At 40.8% G+C, this 24,619-nt stretch overlaps 1 protein-coding gene across 24 annotated transcripts in view; it reads left to right on the forward strand.

The window, feature by feature from the left end:
• DAB1 (DAB adaptor protein 1) overlaps nucleotides 1–24,619 on the forward strand; it is a 1,348,091-nt gene that overhangs the window by 969,047 nt on the left and 354,425 nt on the right. For 2 of the 24 annotated variants that reach the window (XM_044944951.2, XM_044944953.2), the window contains exon 2: nucleotides 16,584–16,658. The exons of the other annotated variants lie outside the window; for them this stretch is intronic. The gene's annotated coding sequence lies outside the window, so the exon portion shown is untranslated. The remainder of the gene's footprint in view (nucleotides 1–16,583; nucleotides 16,659–24,619) is intronic. 24 annotated transcript variants of the gene reach the window in all.

A 24,619-nucleotide genomic window follows, 5' to 3' on the forward strand; every position in this document is an offset into this window, starting at 1 on the left:
ATCTCTGCTGGTTCTTGCTCATTGTTGCTCATCTTTATCCTGATATAGTGCTTTATTTCTCCTTTACAGACTGCCCTCTGGTCCATTTTCTGTGAGGCAGTTATTATTATTATTAAAATGAGAAAAGAGATTCTCAAATACATTATTATTTGTTCATCTCAAACCCTTTACCACTGGTGTGCTCTGTGTTAGGTGTTGTGCCAGGGGATCAAAAAGTCTGTGCATATGTCCCTGGCCCAGAAGGAAGGCAGATCCAGGACGGGAACACAGAGCCCCAGGTGCAGCCTCCAGGTTCCTTCCATTTCACTCTGTCAAAGAGTTAGGACCCACTTAAGGGCCAAACTGTAATATTACTAATGATAATCATCCTGAAAAAGATTGGGCTGTAAGATAATACAGACAGGCCAGGATCATGAAGTAAACAAGACTGTGTTTCTGCCCTCAAGGTGTGCATACCCTATCAGGGTAGCACATGACAAGCCTGACAACATCATGAAATATCACCAGCCTTCTGACCTGGGAGGCACCATGCCAGGGGTGTTCCATGCATGCTGTAAAATCCAAGCAAAGCTTTCTGATGACTGTAGTGTTATCCCTGTTTTACAGATGACAAAACAAAGGTTCTGGGTCTTATATAACTCACCCCAGGCAGGTGTGCCCCAGAGTCTGTGATCTCATGAAGCCCTAGTGTTCAGGGGCTGGGGGTGGGGATGGGAACTGCATTTTAATGGGATTGCAGACAGGGGCAGATGTATCGGTGCCCAATTTCCTCACAAACTGCTGACACTTCTCCATATTTTTTTTCCTGGAACCTTCTCTGGCTTTCCCCTTCGTTCATTGGGGTGACCATGGGAGCCTTCTCATTTGAGAAGCTGCTGGGTATGCCTAAACTCACACCTTTTGAGCTAATTGTGTACAATTTAGCATTCGCAAAGCTCTGACAGTCCTCATTCAAACCAAGTGTGAAAGTTTTTAAATTAGCTTTCACAGTTTGATTCACAAGCAGCAAATGCAAAATGGCATAGGATTCATTTTTTCCAACCACCGTCACGATGGCATCGCTGAAGGCTATCTTAGCTCATTTCCTTCAACAGTTAGAGAAGAGGCTGGCCAGGGGCACTGTTCTTAGTAGACCGAACGTTCTAGAAGAGACTGCAGTGCTGTGGTTACTAAAAGAACAGATCCACAAATTACATGTTGGCAGGCTGGAACAGCATGAGTGAAGAGTAGGAACTTTGGAATTGGATGGTCTTGGATTTGGTATCTTAGTTCAATTGCGTACTGGTTTTTTGCAGCATCTTATTCTTGCATACTGGTTGTATGAATTTGGACAGGTCAGTTAAACCATTCTTTAGCCTCAGCTTACCACATTGTGCGGCTTCCCTAATAGCTCAGTTGGTAAAGAATCTGCCTGCAATGCAGGAGACCCCAGTTAGATCTCTGGGTTGGGAAGATCCCCTGGAGAAGGGAAGGGCAACCCACTCCAGTATTCTGGCCTGGATAATTCCATGGACTGTATAGTCTGTGGGGTCGCAGAGAGTCAGACACGACTGAGTGACTTTCACTTTCACTTTGCCTCATTGTAAAATGGAGGTAATATTTTCAGTTATTAAAAGGCTCTGCTGAGGACAAAATGATAACACTGTATGTCAGCTTGGCACAGCAGCTGACATCAGAAAAATCTCAGTGAGTTAGAGCTGTTAGATTCATCTTGAACTTTTTCTGCAAATAATATTTGCTGTCTTGGAATTTTTTTCCATTAGGAAACATTTATTGAGCATCTATTGTGTGCCAAGTGCTGTGGCGGTAAGTTGATAACAAAACAGTCCTGCCATAAAGGACCTCTCAGTGCAGAGACAGACACATAAAAACAGCCTTATGATACAGCGTAAGTGCAGTGGGGGTGCAGAACAGCTTCTGATCTGGAGGGAGTGGTGATAGACAACCTTAGGGAGTCTTCAATGGGTTATCATCTTACACTGGTCAACATGACCATTATAAAAAAAGTCTACAAATAATAAATTCTGGAGAGGGTGTGGAGAAAAAGGAACCCTTCTACATTGTTGGTGGGAATGTAAATTGGTACAGCCATTGTGGAGGATAGTATGAAGATTCCTTGAAAAACTAAAAATAGAGTTACTGAGTAATCCTACAATTGTACTCCCAGACATATATTCAGAAAAAACTAATTTGAAAAACTAATTTGGTATCCAAAAAAAACTAATTTCTGGACATATATCCAGAAAAACGTCAAATTAGCACTATAGACACACAGCAGCACTATACACAATAGCCAGGACATGGATGAATCTAAATGTCCATTGACAGAGGAGTGGATAAAGAAATTGTGGTACATATATACAGTGGAATATTACTCAGCTGTAAAAATGAATGAAATAATGCCATTGGTGGACCTAGGGATTATCATACTAACTGAAGTAAGCCAGAGAAAGACAAATATGATATGATAGTGCTTATATTGGAAGAAAGATACAAATGAATTTATTTACAAAACAAATAGATCCACAGATATAGAAAGCAAATTTATGGTTACCAAGGGGGAAAGTGGGGAGGGATTAATTGGGAGGTTGGGATTGCTATATACATACTACTGTATATAAAATATATGACCAACAAGGACCTACTGTATAGCACAGGGCATTATACTCAGTATTTTGTCATAACCTATAAGGGGAAGAAATCTGAAAAAGAATTTATATATATTTATATTCTCTTTATTTACTCATGTATTCTTTTTATAAACTGAATTCCTGTGCTGTACACCTGAAACTAGCAAAACATTGTAAATCAATTCTACTTCAATTAAAAAAAAGAAAACCTTGGGAAGCAGCATAGTTTCAAAAGATACATATGAATCAGTGAGGTAAGCAGAGTTTCAGGGAAAAAAAATAACCCACGACAGAGGCAGAGAGGTGAGAAAGAGTCAGGTTCATTCAGGGAAATTCTGGGTGCTTCCCAATGGTTGCAGCATACTGTATGTGAGTAAGTAACTTAACCTGCCTCCACTTTCTCACCTGTAAAATGGTCATAATGATAGGCCCTGTCTTATAGGGCTGTTGTCAGAATAAAATGAAGCAAGTGAAGGAATATCCCTGGAATACTCCTTGGCACTAAGTAGCAGAGAATGTTCTCAATTACCCTTAAGTAGTGTTGAACCATGTTTAATGGATATCATTACCTAAGAGCTTGAGGACTTTGATGACGTCAGAGTGCATTCTGTTATCAGAAGGGGTTTTGTACATGTGGTATTCCCTAAGCCTGCTTGACCACTAGCTGGATGGCAAACACTTATTTTTTTTAGAGTAAATTCTTGGTGGTACTCTTTTCTCAGGACCTTTGTGCTCTAAAGTTGGGGAATACTGTGGTTAGATGCAGCAGACGAGATCTGTGTTCTTGTTCTAAAAGAAATTTACCTAGTTGAGATTCTAACAGTTCAAAAGAGAAAATTAAAATAATTTTTTATTTCTTTTTGTTTAGGGACCTCTGTTTAATACACACACACACACACACACACACACAACACAACACAACACAACACAACAGTATTGGCATTGGAGACTTGGAATAAAAACATACATTCAGAGGAGATAGAACCTGAAGGTTTAGAAGGAATGACCCCTTGTTTATTTAAATGTGTTCCTGATATTCATGTCAAGCTAATAGGGTTATTGGGCAGGTGTCAAAGGCATTATGTGGACAAGTGAAAAATCCATAGGGTGCAGAAATGTCTTCTGGCTTATTTGTTTGCTTAGCACTAAAACCAAGGTTTGATGCCAGATGATCTCCCTGCTTATTCCCACCACGTACCAGAGAATGAGCCAGGCAGGCTCCCTGGATTTGAATGTCGGGAGGAACTGAGGTGGAGGGGAGGGGTGGGCAGGTTGGACATAGCCCCCAATCAGAGATGCAGCCTTGGGGTTAAGAGCACACACACTGAGCTCAGACCACCCACCTCAGGATGTCTGCTTGCTTACCAGATACACTGTACAGAAATTGATCAGGCAGCCATCTGTATTGATTCCTGCTGCCACTGTGGAGAGTCAGTCACCGTAACTATTCACTGGCTACATGGAGACACAATCTACATCTGCTTCAGTCCCTTCAGAGGCTGCAGCATGCAGGCTCAATCTGGCCAGCCCGGCTCAGTACACAACAGGTAACACTGTGCTTCAGTCTGTGGCCTGGCCTTGTGCTAAATGCATGCACTGCATGTTTGATCCGTCACTGCATGTTTGATCCGTGTAACCTCAGGAAACTCACTGATTTCCATGGGCCTCAATTTTCCCATCTTTAAAATGGGGACACAGAGCAGTAGTTACCTCGTGGAGCTGCTGAGTGTTACCATGTGAAATTCTTAGACCAGCCCCTGAGTGTCAGGAGGGCCACAAATTCTACTCTTCTGAAGCAAATTAGCTAGCTTCTCTGAGCCTGTTTCCTGTGATCATCATGCCCATCATCTGCAGCTGTTGGAAGGTTGCAAAAAGAGGTAAAGGTGAGTGGGTGCTCAGGATATGGCTATCCTTCTAGTGCAGAGTTCAGGGCCTGGTATCAGGTAGACCTGGTTACTGGCTATGAAGCCTCTCGCTTCTGCTTCCTCAGCACACACACCTGGGGAGGTTGTGACGGATCAAACATGCAGTGCATGCATTTAGGCCAGGCCACAGACTGAAGCACAGTGTTACCTGTTGTGTACTGAGCCGGGCTGGCCAGGTTGAGCCTGCACGCTGCAGCCTCTGAAGGGATTGAAGCAGATGTAGATTGTGTCTCCATGTAGCCAGTGAATAGTTACGGTGACTGACTCTCCACAGTGGCAGCAGGAATCAATACAGATGGCTGCCTGATCAATTTCTGTACAGTGTATCTGATAGACTTCACGGACCACGACACACAGATGCAGAGGGGATCTGAGGTTTTGCCGAGCCTCCACAGCAGGGTGGATTCTCACCGTTTGCTCCTCATTAGACCCTGGGTGCTTATTTTCCGACACAGAACACATGCAAATTGACGACAGGCCCATGCTTTTAGATGTAATCTAGGAGAATGAGCTTGTGTACAAGCATTAATTCGCTTAGTTCAGCATCAGGGTTTCCAGAGTTTTGTGATGTGTGTTTCAGTTTGGGCTTTCTTCTTTCTGGAGAGGGGCTTACGCTATATAATCAATATCTTACCTCTTCTTTCCCTTTTCAGATGAATCAAAGAGGATAGGGTTGCAGCACTGTCTACTATGCAAATTTCCTTCTACTTGGGGTAGCTGGAAGGGCACAGGATTTTGCTCTGCTCTCTGGCATCTTCCAAACAAGCCTGAGTGACCAGCCTCAGAAATTTCCATCACAGAACAAGTCTGTTGAATGAATCCAAAGTATTTAGACCTTGCTCCATCTCTGCCATCTCTACAGAGCCCAAGAGTGCTGCTTCTCTGGAGTTCACTAGGATATTAAGTGCTGCTTCAGAAAACTGTATCTATTGCTGAATCATGAAAACCTTTTGTTGATACAACAAAGCACTTTTTGGTGCTACATGTCATTTTGTCATAACTAGATTATAAAGGATCATATCTCATTTTAATTTGACATGTATTTCTAATTATAATCCTTGAAACCTCTTACCATGTCTAACCTAATAGTGTGCACCTAGGGTAGGTTCAGCAAATACATGTTGGACTTTGATTAAAAGATGGCTTTTAAAAAATGAAAACATAAGTACCTTAAATGTGTCAGCTAAATTCATGTGTCAGCCTGAAATCATTGGTCTGTAATCACTTCTCATTCCCACTTACCTTTCTTAAACGTGCCTTTAGAAACAGCAGTCTAGTAATAAGAATATAACAGAGTGCTTTGTTAAAGGCTTTGGCAATGGTTTTTTAAAAAGAAGTGCTATGTTTTCATAAGTCAGGAAGGAGGAGATGAGCAGAAACACAGTGATGGACAGGTACTGAGAGGGACAGTGTGTCAGGGTTTGCTGTGTACCATCTCTCATCTCATCTTCACTCAGCACCCAGCTGTTCACCCTGTTTTCCAGATGAGGAACTGAGGCTTAGATAAGCTTGGCCAAAATAATGTAGCTTCTATGAAAAAAAAAAAGTCTCTGATATTAGAAATGAGAAAAGAAAGTATCTTCTACTTCCAATCACTACTAGGCTAAAGGCTCTAGCTAATGCATAATGATAAGACAAGAAAAAGAAAAGAAAACATTTTAGGAATGAAGGGAAAGATTAAGCTATAATTATAAGCAGAGAAGGTGATGGCACCCCACTCCGGTACTCTTGCCTGGAAAATCCCATGGACGGAGGAGTCCGGTAGGCTGCAGTCCATGGGGTTGCTCAGAGTCGGACAGGACTGAGCTACTTCACTTTCACTTTTCACCTTCATACATTGGAGGAGGAAATGGCAACCCACTCCAGTGTTCTTGCCTGGAGAATCCCAGGGACGGGGGAGCCTGGTGGGCTGCTGTCTATGGGGTCGCACAGAGTCGGACACGACTGAAGCAACTTAGCAGCATAAGCTGGAAAGAAGATAATATAACTTCTAACCGCTTAGAGTTTATAAACTACCTGCAAATATACATCTCATTCACCCTTTTCAGTAAACTCATCAAGTGGGAATTTTTGAGTTTTGTGGTTGAGACAATGGAGCTAGAATGTCCTTGTCCAAGGACACTTGAACCTGTCAGGGGTGAGGCTGTGACTAGTACACGGGACTCTGGACCTCAAATCTGCACTTGAATAACACTGCCTGTGGCATGCTGAGCAATCATTATGTGAAGAATTACAGGCATAGATGGGGTTCCACAATACAATTGTAAGCAGAAATAGATATCATATATGTGTTTAACTAGATCCTTTTGCCTTTATAAGGTTATATTAAATGTCTATTTATTTCTAACTTTAGAAAAAAATGTTTCAAAAACCGAGCCTTATATCCAGATGCTTGGATTCAGGCTACCAGCTCAATATTGAGAATAGCCAGTGCAAGGAGGAGATTGAAATGGCAAAGGACACATACCACAACCATCATCAAAAATGAGCAAAATGACACATCTATATGTGTCCCTTATATTATAGGGTTTAAATTTTTCAGGGAAACGGTCTTTCCCAATTGGGACACAAAGAATGTGAATAAGGAAGGGGGATAGAGAGGGAGGGAAAAGAGGAGAAAAGATCATGAACAGAAAGACCTTGGTCGATACAATACACAAAACAGATAACCCACAAGGACCTAATTTATAGCATAGAGAACTATACTCAGTATTTCATAATAACCTATAAGGGAAAAGAATCTAAAAAGCTGTGTGTGTGTATGTGTGTGTGTGTGTAAACTGAATCCCTGTTGTACACCTGAAACTAACACAACATTGTCAATCAACTGTATGTCAATTGCAAAAAAAAAAAAAAAAAACAAAAAACAAAAAAAACAAAAAAAAAGACCTTGGGGTTCCAGAATTCATGGGGGAACTAGTCTTCTGTGGACACTCCTGGAAGACCAAGAAATGTGAGAATTCTCTTCTTTCTCTGCACTCCCTCCCTCTCTCCCATGTTCATTAGCATCTGCTCCTGCAAACAAGCCCCGTCTAGGTACCAAAGATGCAGTGGTAAGTCAAACAGTCTCTGCCAATGGAGAGGTTTACTTGGTAGTTAGGAGATTTGCATGAGAAACACAACTCACATGCAAGTTACACAGTATATTAGCATGTGCTTTGGAGGAAAACGTAGCAGAGGAGACAGCTTGAGTGCACAAGGGGTAGGGCTTGTAATTTTAAACAGAGACATCAGGGTAGACTTCCCTAAGAAAGTGGCATTTGAACCTAGACTTGAGGGAGGTTGCAGGGTCTGCTGCTTTGCTAGCCGAGACCAGTGGAGCTGCAGGTGCCAAGCTGGTAGCACACCATGCTTATGGGAAGAATGGCAAGGCGGCCAGTGTGCCTGGAACAGGGCAAGGAGGGGAGAATGGTGTCCGAGGAGATTAGAGGAATAAAGGTGGCGAGGCAGGAAGGTCATAGAATGCTTTGTCCTAGTATAAAAGTCCCTGATGCTGCAAAAGATTGAGGATAGGAGGAGAAGGGGGCAACAGAGGATAAGATGGTTGGATGGCATCATCTATTCGATGGACATGAGTTTGAGCAAACTCCAGAAGATAGTGAAGGACAGGGAAACCTGGCGTGCTGCAGTCCATGGTATCACAGAGTCGGACACAACTGAGCGACTGAACAACAACAGCAACAGAAGAATCTGATGTGTTTTGAAAACATACTGTAGGGCAGTCTAAGCAGAGGCAGAGAATGTGGTTAGGAGGCTGTAGCAGTAAGTAATCCACAAGGAAGGTAATAGCAGTTTGCAGCAGAGTATTATCTGAGCCATCAATGAGAAGTTTGTATTCTAGATGGAGTCTTTCGAGTGTATATTGGGTTTGTGCTCAATTGGCTTCCCTGGTGGCTCTGATGCTGCCTGCATTGTGGGAGACCCAGGTTCAATCCCTAGGTGGGGAAGATCACCTGGAGAAGGAAATGGCAACCCACGCTAATATTCTTGCTTGGAAAATCCCATAGATGGAGGAGCCTGGTGGGCTCCAGTCCATGGGCTCATGAAGAGTTGGACATGACTGAGAGACTAATACTTGCACTTGCTTGCCAGGTGCTGAGGTCCAGGGCCCTGAAGGGTTAGAGCATCCTTCAGGAGCGAGTGAATAACACAGGCTCTGCAGATGTTCTCCAAAGAGACTAATACTGGGGAGAGAGGCTGTGCTGTGTGAGTGAAGGAGATTGACCTTCAGGGCTCCCATTCTGTCCTGCCATGTGCTAGGAGGGGGCCCAGAGTAACAACCATTTAACCTGTTTTCTTATCTGTAAAATGGGAAGGTGGTATCTATTTGTATAATTCCTATGTATATAAGTAACAAATACAGGTTGCTTAGGGAAATATTTATTAGAAGGACTGATGCTGAAGCTGAAGTTCCAGTATTTTGGCTACCTGATGCAAAGAACTGACTTACTAGAAAAGACCCTGATGCTGGGAAAGATTGAAGGCAGGAGGAGAGGGGGACGACAGATGACAAGATGGTTGGATGTCATCACCGACTTGATGGACATGAGTTTGAGCAATCTCCAGTAGTTGGAGAAGGACAGGGAAGCCTGGCATGTTGCAGTCCATGGGGTCACAAAGAGTCGAACACGACTGAGTGACTGAACAACAAAGGGAAATCATCTTAATAAATAGGGTAGACACAGAGAGGTAACATCTAGAGACATTTAAGTGGCTGAAGAATGTAATGTTTAGGAGCCACTCAGAAGCCTGACCTCCTCCAATTCCCAGGCAAGAATATTGGAGTAGGTTGCCATTTCCTTCTCCAGGGGTCTTCCTGGCTCAGGGTTTGAGTTCCTGTCTCCTCTGTCCCTTGAATTGATGGTGGATTCTTTACCTGCTGAGATATTGGGGAAGCCTCTGTAACCGTGTAATTGTTGACAAATCACTAAGCTTTCCATACTTCATTTGTATAGTGGAAAAGGTAGTACCTGCCTACCTTTACTATGTAGGTTAATATGTGAGCATGTAGAACATGCCTGACAGTGATCAAAACTAGTCCCTAGTGTTGCTGGGAGTTCCAGGGAAGTTGTTCAGAATATCCTCAGATCATTAGCATATTTGAGCTGCATTGTACCTATTTCCCGGAGAAGGCAATGGCAACCCACTCCAGTACTCTTGCCTGGAAAATCCCATGGATGGAGGAGCCTGGTAGGCTGCAGTCCATGGGGTCGCTAAGAGTTGGACACGACTGGGCGACTTCACTTTCACTTTTCACTTTCGTGCATTGAAGGAGGAAATGGCACCCGACTCCAGTGTTCTTGCCTGGAGAATCCCAGGGATGGGGGAGCCTGGTGGGCTGCCGTCTATGGGGTCATGCAGAGTCGGACACGACTGAAGCGACTTAGCAGCAGCAGTACCTGTTTCCAGGGCATTTTTTAATTTCCATGTTTTCTGAATTCAGATTTTTACCTCATGGTCAAAGAATCAGAAAGAAACCAAAGCCTTCTATTTGGTCCTGTGTTTGCTCTTCCCATGCAATCAGAGTGTCTCATTAGTTTCTTCTTGGATTAGTCATGTTTACCAACAGCTCTAAAAATATGTTCCAGCTTTCAGAAAGAAAACGACAATAGCGGTAACAAGGTATTAGAGTCTATATAAACTTGTCTTGCTTGAAGTTAATGTGAAAAATGTACAGGAAAAAAATAAAGAGGGGAAATTTGGGAAATTGGGCAATGATGTTTAACCAGAATGACATGTGCATCTCTGAATGTAAAATGCACAACTGCGTTAATGCCTTGCCGGCTGCCTGCCATCCTGAGGTTTTATCACATCATAATGCTCTGATGAGGTATTTCTTTGCTTTTTTAGTTTTTCCACTCGCAGATGCCAACAATGATTATTTGTAATTTCAGAAATAAAGATGCTCAAAAGCAACATCTGTGATTCCATATTTTTCTATGGGATTCAGAATGCATGTCTTATTCCTATCTGTAACCGGGGAATATTTGCAGTCAAACATAATTCCTGTGTACTTGATTTAGCTCTGGGCCAGACTGACTAAGAGGTTTTAAAATGGGGCCCATGCACTCCGTATCTACACTGTGTGGATTCCCGACGTTTTAATCCCCATTTTCTTTAATACAAATAAAAGAGAGTTTATCAGTTGATTCAGATGAGTGGGAGTGTGCCATGTAAATTTCAAGGAATTATGTGCTAAATTATAGGACCCATTTGGGGGCTTAAATATTATTCTCTACTACACAAAACTGGCGTGGATTTTATTTTAACTGAAATGGCACACAGTGGCAGGCAATTATTTTTGTTATTGTATTTCCTATTCTGGCCTCCAGAACCTAAGGACAATGGCAGGGGATATTCATTTATAATTTGACCTCTTGAATTGTTCTTGAAATGCAATTTAATCCTCATATCAAGCAAAGTCTAATGCTGTATTTGCCAGTAAAATAGTCATTTGCATTTTTTATTGACAATACAAATTGTGTTTAATCAAGCAGTTGGCCTGTTAGCATTTCCAAATGATTGAAGACCTAGTTTGGTTCAAACTACATCCAATTTGGGGTCAGATGTATTTTGTTCTTGTTAATTATCAGAGTACATAAAGTTGCTTTTTTAACATTGTGCTTCTTTTTCCCCTGATGTCCAGGTTCCACATAGCCGCGATCACTTATCTCTGGAAGAAAGCCAGAGAGCTCCTAAATTTTTGTTTCTGCGTTTGCAGATGTCAGCCCAGCTTTGAAGAATAGGTAGAATATATTTACCTAATAGAACTAACTTATTTGATTGTTGAAAAGACTGTGCTGAAGTGGATGGTAGTCCTAGACCACAGATCAAAAGGCTACGGTTTGATGATCATTACCGAAGAGAAACAGTTTTCCAGTTTCCAGCTATGTGATACCTCACCTCTATGAGCCATTGTTTCATTATTTATAAACAAGGAGGACAGCAATGTCCTTTCACTTACTTTAGGGTTTTCCTGAGCTTTTATCCTTTGAGAGGTACCGTAGCTAAGCTGGAAGAGATGCCAACCTCAATCTTTACTATCCAGATGACCTCAGGTAGGCTCACTAATCCCTGCCTCAGTTTCTTCATCTGTATAGAAACTTCATCTGTATAGGCACATTAATAGTCTTTACTGCACCGGGTTTTTGTGAGTCACAGTTAATATATGGAAAGCTGTAAACAATGCCTGACTGTGGGAAGTGCCAGTTTTGCCGCTATTATCATCATCATTCTTATTGTGAATAGCATTTCCACATAGGGTTGTTGTGTGGACTAAATCAGTTTCTATTTGCAAAGTACTTCAAAGAAACCCTAATGCATAGTGAGTCCTCTTAAGTATTGGCTACTGTTTTTATTTTTAGTTAGCTGCGATTTATTAAGTGCTCACTGGATGGGATGTAAGGCATTAAGTTAGGAATTCTTGTAGCAATGTGTGGGGAGGAGGAGTTACTAACATCACTTTACAGATGAGAAAAGGCTCTGAGAAGTTAGCCCCCCAACCCTCATGGTGGGGAGCCAGCTGAGTGAGCAGCAGTCAGGCCCGGAGGGCATGCAGACTGACCCCAAGCAGTGCCCTTTCACATCTGTCTCTTCAGTCCTGTGCTCAGGCCCCAGAGTCCTCAGCTTGGAGTCTCCCTCAGACACATGTCCTTTGAGCATTGTTCCAGACCCTTCTGTCACACACAGGGCTGTGCATCTTTCTTTGGCCTTGCTTTAATCATGGTGACCCGGGTTGGACCACTCTGCCCCACTCACACCTGCCACGGGAGCTTCTACTTGGCCTGCTTGTCTCTACCCTGAGGGAACAGGAGTCTGAGGCTGAAAACCTATTTCAGTTTTCTTTTTCCCCCTAAATACTTATTGCATCTGTTTCTCCCCCTTATTCCCTCCTCCAACCTGCTCTCTGTTATTCCCAATACAGTACCTCTTGTCAGTAAATGTATAAGGACAATGATGATGACAGTGATGGGTTCTAGTTTGTCTCAGATTGAGACATTCAGTGATAATTGAGAATATCAAATGTGCTTGGATTTGTTCACAAAAACACAGGTGATAATATTAGCAGACATTTATTGAGAGTTTACTATGTGCCAGACCTATTCTAAGCACTTAACTGTCTGAAGCACCAGTTACTTAGTTATTTATCTAGTTTTCCTGACATCATAAGTGATAGGTACTGATACCAACTGCAGTCTCCATGGTCTGCAGGGAGGTGGGTAACTGTTAGGAGCAGAGCAATCAGAGCCTTCAGCATTTTCTTCTGTTCATCTTTTTTTCTTGATGTTAATTGGTTGGTTGAGCACCATTCACTTGGCACCATGCAGATGATGCACATGAGTGGAGAAATAGAAGGGTGAGGAGCTAGAGTTTATTTTAAACATGCATATGCTAGGCATGGGGCTCCATTCTTTACCCATGTAATCATCTGTCACGTTGACAACAATCCTGTGAGATAGATATGCTCTTTCTCCTGTTAGATATGAGGTTACTGTGAACTGGAGCCGTTCAGTGATTTATTTCCCTCACACTGTTACATGACGAAGTCAGCATTTGAGCCCGGGTCTGTCTTTGCATGAAGCTCAGACTTTTGCAGGGGTTTGAGTTCTTCACTTTCTCCTCCCTCTAGTTTTATGACTACAGTGTAAACAAAATAGACAATGTGCCTGCCTTAAAGAGACTTACACTCTAGGATAAGGAAGATGTGGTATATACATACAATGGAATACTACTCAGTCATAAAAAAGAATGTCATTTGCAACGACATGGATGAAACTTGGGATTATCATACTAAGTGAAGAAAGCCATGAAGAAACAGACACTGTATAATGAAATCACTTGTATGTGGAATCTAAAATATGACACAAATGAACTTAGCTAGTAAGCAAAAACAGAAGCACAGACATGGAGAACTGACTTGTGGTTGCCAAGGGGGAGGGGACATGGTGAAGGGATAAAGTGGGAGATTGGGGTTAGAAGATGCAAACTATTATATATAGAAGGAATAAACAACAAAGTCCTACTGTGTAGCAGAGAGAAGTATATTCAATATCATGTGATAAACCATAATGGAGAAGAATGTGAAAAATAATGTATATGTGTGTGTGTATCATTAATCACTTTGCCGTACAGCAGAAATTAACACAACATTGTAAATCAATTAAACTTCAGTAAAATGTAGAAAAGAAGGAAGGCTATTTCGTGGAAGGCAGTCAGAGGTCAGATCAAGCAGGGCTTTGTGGAATAGGGTAAGTCAAAGTGAAAACTGTTCAGTTATGTCTGACTCTTTGCAACCCCATGGACAGGCTCCTCTGTCCATGGAATTCTCCAGGCAAGAATGTTGGAGTGGATAGCTATTCCCTTCTCCAGGGGCTCTTCACGACCCAGGAATCAAACCCAGGTCTTTTGCATTGCAGGCAGATTCTTTACCGCCTGAGCCACCAGAGAAGCTCTTACTGGATTAGGGTAAGAACCTGGGAATTTATGCCAACTTCCTTAAAACCTAGAATAAAGTTAGCCATGTGACCTTGAGCAATCCCTTTATATCTCTGAGTCTGCAGGTCTTTAATCTGTTGTGCGTGGGTAGTAATGCCTTTCCTATTGACCATCAAATGACAAGGAAATCTAGAAGCAATCTTCAAAAGCCACAGAGAAAGATGGCTAGATTACCAGATATATTTATCTCTGTAAAGAAGAGGAGTCTTTGGAGGACTGATTTATTTAAAAAAAGAAAAAAAAGCTGAGCAGTGGAATTCCTGAGTGCCAGGTCTCTCATTAACTAGTAGTAGAAACAGAAGTAATAATGATGATGATAATAGGAATAAATATTCAGTAGGCTCTTACTGTGTGCCAGAAACCAAACTTTGATCTTTAAATATATTGTTATTTAATCCTAACATCACTGTATAAGACATTGATACTGTTATTACCTTCATTTGACAGTTGAGGGATGAGGCACAGTGATACTGTCTCTGTTTCCATGTGTTTGGTTGTGAAACAGAAAACTCCACAAGTCGCCTGAAAAATTAAGATATTTATTTTCGTTATATTATTATATTAAAAGAAGAGTGATAGTAAACTAGTGCTGGGAAATGTGCTCAAGAAAATCATCAAGAACCCAAGATCTCCTGCTTTTCTGATCCATCATCCCTACTGTGTGGTTTTTGTTTCTCATGAGAGCAGACTAGCTGCTGTAGCTCCAGTTTTCTTGTCTCAGTTCCACGTCAGGAGAAAGGAGAACAATTGTAGGAAGGGTTAAAGCATTCAACTTGTGAGGCTTTGCCTTTGGGGGGAAGGGATACATTTATCTATATCTCCTCTGCCTCCAACCTTAGCTAAAAGGGAAGCAGGATCCTGGAATTTCACTTCTTAGCTGAGCAGGCCAAAGTGACAAAGTGTGCTAATGAGCTGGGTGCAGTCACACTGCTGGTCAATGGTGAAGCATCTTTCAGCCAAGTCATTAGACTCTTGGAGTCATACCCTTAACCACAGTGCCATGGTGTCACCCTATTGGGAGAGGCTTGGGAATCTTGGACCAGTTATTAAACCTCTCTGTGCCAATATTTTTATTTGTATAAGGGGAGTAATAAGAATATTTGAACAGTTGGGTTATTGGAAGAATAAAGCAGTCATAAAGTGATTCCCACAGTGTCTGGGATATGGGATATAGTCAGTGCACACCAAGTAAAGGCGGGCCTTGTTTTCGTGTGCCTTTATTGCATGTTGCCGATATCCTGTCTTTTACAAATTGAAGTTTTGTGACAACCCTAATTGAGCAAGTCTATTGGTGCAGTTTTCCAAGAGCATTTGCCCACTTCATATTTCTGCATCATGTTTTGCTAATTCCTGCAATATTTCAAACTTTGTCATTATTGTTATATTTGTTATGGTGATTTGTGATCAGTGATCTTCACTGTTACTACTTGGACTCACTAGAGGCTCAGATGGTGGTTAGCATTTTTATTTATAAAGTATTTTTAAATTAAGATATGTACATTATTTTTTAGACATAATGCGATTGCACACTTAACTCAGTATAGTGTAAACGTAACTTTTAAAGTATAATTGATTTACAGTACATTAGTTCAGGTGTACAACAGTAATTCAGTACTTTTATAGATTATATTCTATTTTAAGTTATTATAAAACATTAGCTATATTTTCTGTGCTATACAGTATCTTTGTATCTTATTTATTTTATACATAATAGCTTGTACCTCTTAATCCCCTACCCCTGTCTTGTCCCTCCTCCCTTCCATCTTCCCACTGGTAACCACTAGTTTGTTCTCCAGATCTGTTTCTGTTTATTATGTTCACTCATTTGTCTTTATTTTTTAGATTCCACATATAAGTGATTATGTACAGTGTTGGTCTTTTTATGACTTGTTTCATGAAACATAATATCCTCTGGGTCCATCCATGTTGTTGTAAATGACAAAATATCATCCTTTTTATGGCTGAGTAATATTCCATTTATGTTTATATACCACTTCTTCATCTGTTCAGCTGTTGATGGACACTTAGGTTACTTCCATGTCTTACCTCTGTTGTAACTAATGCTGCTGTGAGCATTGGGATGTATATATCTTTTTGAATTAGTGTTTTTGTTTTCTTTGGCTATATACCCAGGAGTGGAATTTCTACTCTAGTATTTATAGTCTACTATAGACTATAGTTCGGAGAAGGCAATGGCACCCCACTCCAGTACTCTTGCCTGGAAAATCCCATGGATGGAGGAGCCTGGTAGGCTGCAGTCCATGGGGTCGCTAAGAGTTGGACACGACTGAGCGACTTCACTTTCACTTTTCACTTTCATGCATTGGAGAGGGAAATGGCAACCCACTCCAGTGTTCTTGCCTGGAGAATCCCAGGGACAGGGGAGCCTGGTGGGCTGCTGTCTGTGGGGTCGCACAGAGTCGGACACGACTGAAGCGACTTAGCAGCAGCAGCAGCAGCATAGACTATAGTTATAATAGACCATAGGTATTTATAGCCTTTTTTTTTTTTGGCCATGTCACCTGGCCCACAGAATCTTAGTTCTCTGACAAGGGATGAAACCTGCACCCCCGTAGTGGAAGTGTGGAGTTAACCACTGGACTGCCAGGTAAGTCCCTGTTATTTGTGGGTTTTTTTGATGATAGCCAGACAGGTGTGAGGTGATATCTCATTGTGATTTTAATTTACATATCCCTGGTTAGTGATGTGGAGCATGTTATCATGTCTTGTTGGCCACCTGTATGTCTTCTCTTGAAAATGTCTATTCAGGTCTTCTGCCCATTTTTAATCAGTTTATTTGGGCTTTGATATTGAGTTGTGTGAGCAGTGTATATATTTTGTATATTAAGCCTTTATCAGACACATCATTTGCTAATATTTTATCCCATGCAGTTGGTTGTCTTTTTGTTTTTTTGTCTATGGCTTCCTGTACTGTGCAAAAGCTTTTAAGTTTTTTTTTTTTTTTAAGATTTAAAATTTTATTTTATTTTTAAACTTTACATAATCCGCCACAGGTATACATGTGTTCCCCATCCTGAACCCTCCTCCCTCCTCCCTTCCCATTCCATCCCTCTGGGTCGTCCCAGTGCACCAGCCCCAAGCATCCAGTATCGTGCATCGAACCTGGACTGGCAACTCATTTCATACATGATATTTTACATGTTTCAATGCCATTCTCCCAAATCTTCCCACCCTCTCCCTCTCCCACAGAGTCCATAAGACTGTTCTATACATCAGTGTCTCTTTTGCTGTCTCGTACACAGGGTTATTGTTACCATCTTTCTAAATTCCATATATATGCGTTAGTATACTGTATTGGTGTTTTTCTTTCTGGCTTACTTCACTCTGTATAATAGGCTCCAGTTTCATCCACCTCATTAGAACTGATTCAAATGTATTCTTTTTAATGGCTGAATAATACTCCATTGTGTATATGTACCACAGCTTTCTTATCCATTCATCTGATGATGGACATCTAGGTTGCTTCCATGTCCTGGCTATTATAAACAGTGCTGCGATGAACACTGGGGTACTCGTGTCTCTTTCCCTTCTGGTTTCCTCAGTGTGTATGCCCAGCAGTGGGATTGCTGGATCATAAGGCAGGTCTATTTCCAGTTTTTTAAGGAATCTCCACACTGTTCTCCATAGTGGCTGTACTAGTTTGCATTCCCACCAACAGTGTAAGAGGGTTCCCTTTTCTCCACACCCTCTCCAGCATTTATTACTTGTAGACTTTTGGATCGCAGCCATTCTGACTGGTGTGAAATTGTACCTCATAGTGGTTTTGATTTGCATTTCTCTGATAATGAGTGATGTTGAGCATCTTTTCATGTGTTTGTTAGCCATCTGGATGTCTTCTTTGGAGAAATGTCTATTTAGTTCTTTGGCCCATTTTTTGATTGGGTCATTTATTTTTCTGGAGTTGAGCTGTAGGAGTTGCTTGTATATTCTCGAGAATAGTTGTTTGTCAGTTGCTTCATTTGCTGTTATCTTCTCCCATTCTGAAGGCTGTCTTTTCACCTTGCTAATAGTTTCCTTTGATGTGCAGAAGCTTTTAAGGTTAATTAGGTCCCATTTGTTTATTTTTGCTTTTATTTCCAATATTCTGGGAGGTGGGTCATAGAGGATCCTGCTGTGATGTATGTCAGAGAGTGTTTTGCCTATGTTCTCTAGGAGTTTTATAGTTTCTGGTCTTACATTTAGATCTTTAATCCATTTTGAGTTTATTTTTGTGTATGGTGTTAGAAAGTGTTCTAGTTTCATTCTTTTACAAGTGGTTGACCAGATTTCCCAGCACCACTTGTTAAAGAGATTGTCTTTAATCCATTATATATTCTTGCCTCCTTTGTCAAAGATAAGGTGTCCATATGTGCGTGGATTTATCTCTGGGCTTTCTATTTTGTTCCATTGATCTATATTTCTGTCTTTGTGCCAGTACCATACTGTCTTGATAACTGTGGCTTTGTAGTAGAGCCTGAAGTCAGGTAGGTTGATTCCTCCAGTTCCATTCTTCTTTCTCAAGATCGCTTTGGCTATTTGAGGTTTTTTGTTTTTCCATACAAATTGTGAAATTATTTGTTCTAGCTCTGTGAAGAATACTGTTGGTGGCTTGATAGGGATTGCATTGAATCTATAGATTGCTTTGGGTAGTATACTCATTTTCACTATATTGATTCTTCCAATCCATGAACATGGTATATTTCTCCATCTGTTAGTGTCCTCTTTGATTTCTTTCACCAGTGTTTTATAGTTTTCTATATATAGGTCTTTAGATTCTTTAGGTAGATATATTCCTAAGTATTTTATTCTTTCTGTTGCAATGGTGAATGGAATTGTTTCCTTAATTTCTCTTTCTGTTTTCTCATTATTAGTGTATAGGAATGCAAGGGATTTCTGTGTGTTGATTTTATATCCTGCAACTTTACTATAGTCATTGATTAGTTCTAGTAATTTTCTGGTGGAGTCTTTAGGGTTTTCTATGTAGAGGATCATGTCATCTGCAAACAGTGAGAGCTTTACTTCTTCTTTTCCAATTTGGATTCCTTTTATTTCTTTTTCTGTTCTGATTGCTGTGGCCAAAACTTCCAAAACTATGTTGAATAGTAATGGTGAAAGTGGGCACCCTTGTCTTGTTCCTGACTTTAGAGGAAATGCTTTCAATTTTTCACCATTGAGGATAATGTTTGCTGTGGGTTTGTCATATATAGCTTTTATTATGTTGAGGTATGTTCCTTCTATTCCTGCTTTCTGGAGAGTTTTTATCATAAATGGATGTTGAATTTTGTCAAAGGCTTTCTCTGCATCTATTGAGATAATCATATGGTTTTTATTTTTCAATTTGTTAATGTGGTGTATTACATTGATTGATTTGTGGATATTGAAGAATCCTTGCATCCCTGGGATAAAGCCCACTTGGTCATGGTGTATGATCTTTTTAATGTGTTGTTGGATTCTGATTGCTAGAATTTTGTTAAGGATTTTTGCATCTATGTTCATCAGTGATATTGGCCTGTAGTTTTCTTTTTTTGTGGGATCTTTGTCAGGTTTTGGTATTAGGGTGATGGTGGCCTCATAGAATGAGTTTGGAAGTTTACCATCCTCTGCAATTTTCTGGAAGAGTTTGAGCAGGATAGGTGTTAGCTCTTCTCTAAATTTTTGGTAGAATTCATCTGTGAAGCTGTCTGGACCTGGGCTTTTGTTTGCTGGAAGATTTTTTTATTACAGTTTCAATTTCCGTGCTTGTGATGGGTCTGTTAAGATTTTCTATTTCTTCCTGATCGAGTTTTGGAAAGTGGTACTTTTCTAAAAATTTGTCCATTTATTCCTCTTTGTCCATTTTATTGTCATATAATTGTTGATAGTAGTCTCTTATGATCCTTTGTATTTCTGTGTTGTCTGTTGTGATCTCTCCATTTTCATTTCTAATTTTATTGATTTGACTTTTCTCCCTTTGTTTCTTGATGAGTCTGGCTAATGGTTTGTCAATTTTATTTATCCTTTCAAAGAACCAGCTTTTGGTTTTGTTGATTTTTGCTATGGTCTCTTTTGTTTCTTTTGCATTTATTTCTGCTCTAATTTTTAAGATTTCTTTCCTTCTACTAACCCTGGGGTTCTTCATTTCTTCCTTTTCTAGTTGCTTTAGGTGTAGAGTTAGGTTATTTATTTGACTTTTTTCTTGTTTCTTGAGGTGTGCCTGTATTGCTATGAACTTTCCCCTTAGGACTGCTTTTACCGTGTCCCACAGGTTTTGGGTTGTTGTGTTTTCATTTTCATTCGTTTCTGTGCAAATTTTGATTTCTTTTTTGATTTCTTCTGTGATTTGTTGGTTATTCAGCAGCGTGTTGTTCAGCCTCCATATGTTGGATTTTTTAATAGTTTTTCTCCTGTAATTGAGATCTAATCTTACTGCATTGTGGTCAGAAAAGATGCTTGGAATGATTTCTATTTTTTTGAATTTACCAAGGCTAGCTTTATGGCCCAGGATGTGATCTATCCTGGAGAAGGTTCCATGTGCGCTTGAGAAGAAGGTGAAATTCATTGTTTTGGGATGAAATGTCCTATAGATATCAATTAGGTCTAACTGGTCTATTGTATCGTTTAAAGTTTGTGTTTCCTTGTTAATTTTCTGTTTAGTTGATCTATCCATAGGTGTGAGTGGGGTATTAAAGTCTCCCACTATTATTGTGTTATTGTTAATTTCTTCTTTCATACTTGTTAGCATTTGTCTTACATACTGCGGTGCTCCCGTGTTGGGTGCATATATATTTATAATTGTTATATCTTCTTCTTGGATTGATCCTTTGATCATTATGTAGTGACCATCTTTGTCTCTTTTCACAGTCTTTGTTTTAAAGTCTATTTTATCTGATATGAGTATTGCTACTCCTGCTTTCTTTTGGTCCCTATTCGCATGGAAAATCTTTTTCCAGCCCTTCACTTTCAGTCTGTATGTGTCCCCTGTTTTGAGGTGGGTCTCTTGTAGACAACATATGCAGGGGTCTTGTTTTTGTATCCATTCAGCCAGTCTTTGTCTTTTGGTTGGGGCATTCAACCCATTTACGTTTAAGGTAATTACTGATAAGTATGACCCCGTTGCCATTTACTTTATTGTTTTGGGTTCGAATTTATACAAAATTTTTGTGTTTCCTGTCTAGAGAGTATCCTTTAGTATTTGTTGGAGAGCTGGTTTGCTGGTGCAGAATTCTCTCAGCTTTTGCTTGTCTGAAAAGCTTTTGATTTCTCCTTCATACTTGAATGAGATCCTTGCTGGGTACAATAATCTGGGCTGTAGGTTATTTTCTTTCATCATTTTAAGTATGTCTTGCCATTCCCTCCTGGCTTGAAGAGTTTCTATTGAAAGATCAGATGTTATCCTTATGGGTATTCCCTTGTGTGTTATTTGTAAAAGCTTTTAAGTTTTACTCGGTCCCATTTGTTTATTTTTGCTTTTGTTTCCTTTGCCTGAGGAGACAGATCCTCAGACACAACTTTTATATGCACTGAGAAACCAAAAAAATTGTGTAACTCTCTTTATTGTGATATTTGCTTTATTGTGGTGGTCTGCAACTGAATTCATATCTCAGAGGTATGTCTGTATATATTAGCCATTTTTACTATTACATTGTTTTTGTCCTTACTGTTAGCAGACAGTTCAGTTTCTGAACCAGCATTTATGGAAATAGAGAATCAAACAAAATATGACATAACAAGGTTAAGCTCAGTGATGGAGTGAGGGGCAGCAGTAGCAGGTGTGAAGGAGAGTTTGAGGTTCCTTGGAGGTAAATGGGAAGAGGTAAAAGAGGTCTAGTGGTTAGGAGTCCTGGCTATCACCCAGGTGGCCCAGGTTCGACTCCCGGTGTGGAAATGCCAACCAAAAAGGGTCGGGAAGATCCCTTGGAGAAGGAAATGGCAACCCACTCCAGAATTCTTGCCTGGAGAATTCCACGGACAGAGGAGCCTGGCTGGCTACAGTCCATGGGGTTGCCAAGAGTTGGACACGACTGAGCGACTATCACTCACTCAAAGGGGTGAGGAACTCAGGGATGAAAGGATGATTGTTTATAGAGATGATGCTCTTTAGGTGGCAAAAAAAAAAAAAAAAAAAAAGATGAAACTGGGTTCATTAGAAAAAAAGAGGAAAGGTTATTCCTGACAGAGGGAACAGCATACGCTGAAAAGGTACAAAACCACAGAGGGGTCAGAGTGCAGCACCTCCGGGGGGAAGAGCAAGGCTTTCCAACAGGCTAAAAAGCAGTATGTGTGTGGGCAAGGCTCCTGAACGATCTTTATGCCGGGTTCCCTGAGCCCTAGGGACACAGTGAGCGGTGAGGGGCAACACCTGCTCTCAAGAAGCATCTCCTGTTGGCACTGTATCTTCTCATCTGCTAAAAGGGGAAGAAACCTACGTGTTGTTAACTGTCTGCTCTGTGCCAGATTAAAGGCTAAATGTTTTGTGGACATTGTCTCACTGAACTTCAAGGTCGTTAGTAAAGTGAAAAGGACTCAGTTGTGTCCGACTCTGTGTGACCCCATGGACTGTAGCCTGCCAGGCTCCTCTGTCCATGGAATTTTCCAGGCCAGAATACTGGAGTGGGTAGCCCTGTTCCCTTCTCCAGGGGATCTTTCAAACCCAGGGATCGAACTCAGGTCTCCCACATTACATGCAGATTCTTTACCATCTGAAGCAGGGTCGTTATTACTCTCTCCCTTTTACAGGTAAGGAACTGAGACCCAGTAAAATTGAATTAGTTTTCCAGACTACCCAGCTAGTCAGGGGCACTGCAAAGATTCTGACTCAGTTTTCTATGATTCCAGAACCTGTGCGCTCTGCTTCCTGCTCTGTTTCCCGAAACCTGAGTAGTGGTACACATCCACCCTCCCCACCCCTCGGTGGTAAAATGCAGCAATAACCAAGGGCACTTCAGAGCCAAATGCTGTATGAAACACACCAAGTGCAGAGATTTTGTATTTTGTTTTAAGAAAAGGGAAAGCCCTTTACTCCTATAGTAAATTTCCACCAGCTTGTCAGTTACTCCTCAGCTAGGCTGAGTAGCCAGAGTGGAGCTGTCCACGTTGCTTACGTGAAGGCAGATGACTTGATTGTAGTTCAATGCCTTAGCTGTCACCGAGCTGCCTTCCTAAATATGATCCTTATTGCCCTGCTAACCCCTCCATAAACACCGCTGCAGTGAAAGCATAAAACATTAAAAACATCCCCTGGGTGACTGCTATTGCCTTTTGAATTAACACCAGAAATGCTCATTTGAGAGAGGTGGTTTAACTCAAGCGATATTTCTTGACGGGTTAAGGAAGATCATATGTTATACTTTAACCTAATATAACACTATCAATTATTTAGTTATTTTTATTGATTGACCTCTCCCAGATTATTTAATAGTAGATTTTTCACTCTATAGAAGATTTAATGCTGAGCACTCAGGCACCTGCTTTCACCATTACGAGTGTCCTCTGAATATAGAGGTATGTGTGTATGTATTTTCTTTTTCTTTCTGGAAGAGACAAATTGCAGACCATCCTGGAATTAATGAATGTGATGCATAAATAAGCTTGCTGAGTCTAAATGTAACAAAGACTCGAACTACAGATGACACTAGAGAAAGGTTTCAAGGCAGATCTTCAAACCCGGATGATTAGAATTGCTATTTAAATATGCAAAAAGCAGACAGGCAGCCCTGGAAAGGGAGAGTGCATGGCAAAACTAGTGTCATGACCAATAGTGAGAAGTAGCCCATAAAAAGCATCTCAGTTTTATCATTGACTTTGTAACTGATAACTAGAAAGAGATAGGGAATCATGTCCATTTAGCTTGTGTTATGGGATATAGTATATGTTCCTATGGGCTGTGCTGGGAGGAAAGAAGATGAGACTGGAGGCAGGCTGCCTGGCATCTGCTACTCTCGTGACACTGGATAGGTTTTTTTTTTTTTTCCCCCATTTATTTTATTGAAGTATAGTTGATTTTCAATGTTGTGTTAATTTCTGCTGTATAGCAAAGTGATTCACTTGTCCATATATATACATGTTCTTTCATATTCTTTTCCATTATGGTTTATCACAGGATATTGAATATAGCTCCTTGTGCGATACAGTAGGACATTGTTTATTCATTCTATATATAACAGTTTGCATCTGCTAATCCCAAACTTCCATTTCATCCCTCCCCTTCTCGGTCCCCCTTGGTAACCACAAGTCTGTTCTTTGAGAGTCTGTTTCTCTTTTGTAGATAAATTCCATGTATATAAGTGATGCATGATATTTGTCTTTTTCTGTCTGACTTACTTCACTAGTGTGATAATCTCTAGGTCCATCCATGTTGCTGCAAATGGCATGATTTCAGTCTTTTTATGGCTGAGTAGTATTCCATAGTACACATGCACCACATCTTCTCTATCCCTTCCTCTGTCCAAGGGCGTTTAGGTTGTTTCCCTGTCTTGGCTGTTGGATTGCTGTGAACACACTGATTAGTTTTGTGGCTGTGGGGTGCGTTGGTCTGCTAAACCACGTCCCTTGACTGGAGCCCAGCTCTCCTTACACTGAACTCCAGGTGCT

This window comes from Bubalus bubalis, chromosome 6 (genome assembly GCF_019923935.1).
Source record: "Bubalus bubalis isolate 160015118507 breed Murrah chromosome 6, NDDB_SH_1, whole genome shotgun sequence".
NCBI classification, from domain to species: domain Eukaryota; kingdom Metazoa; phylum Chordata; class Mammalia; order Artiodactyla; family Bovidae; genus Bubalus; species Bubalus bubalis.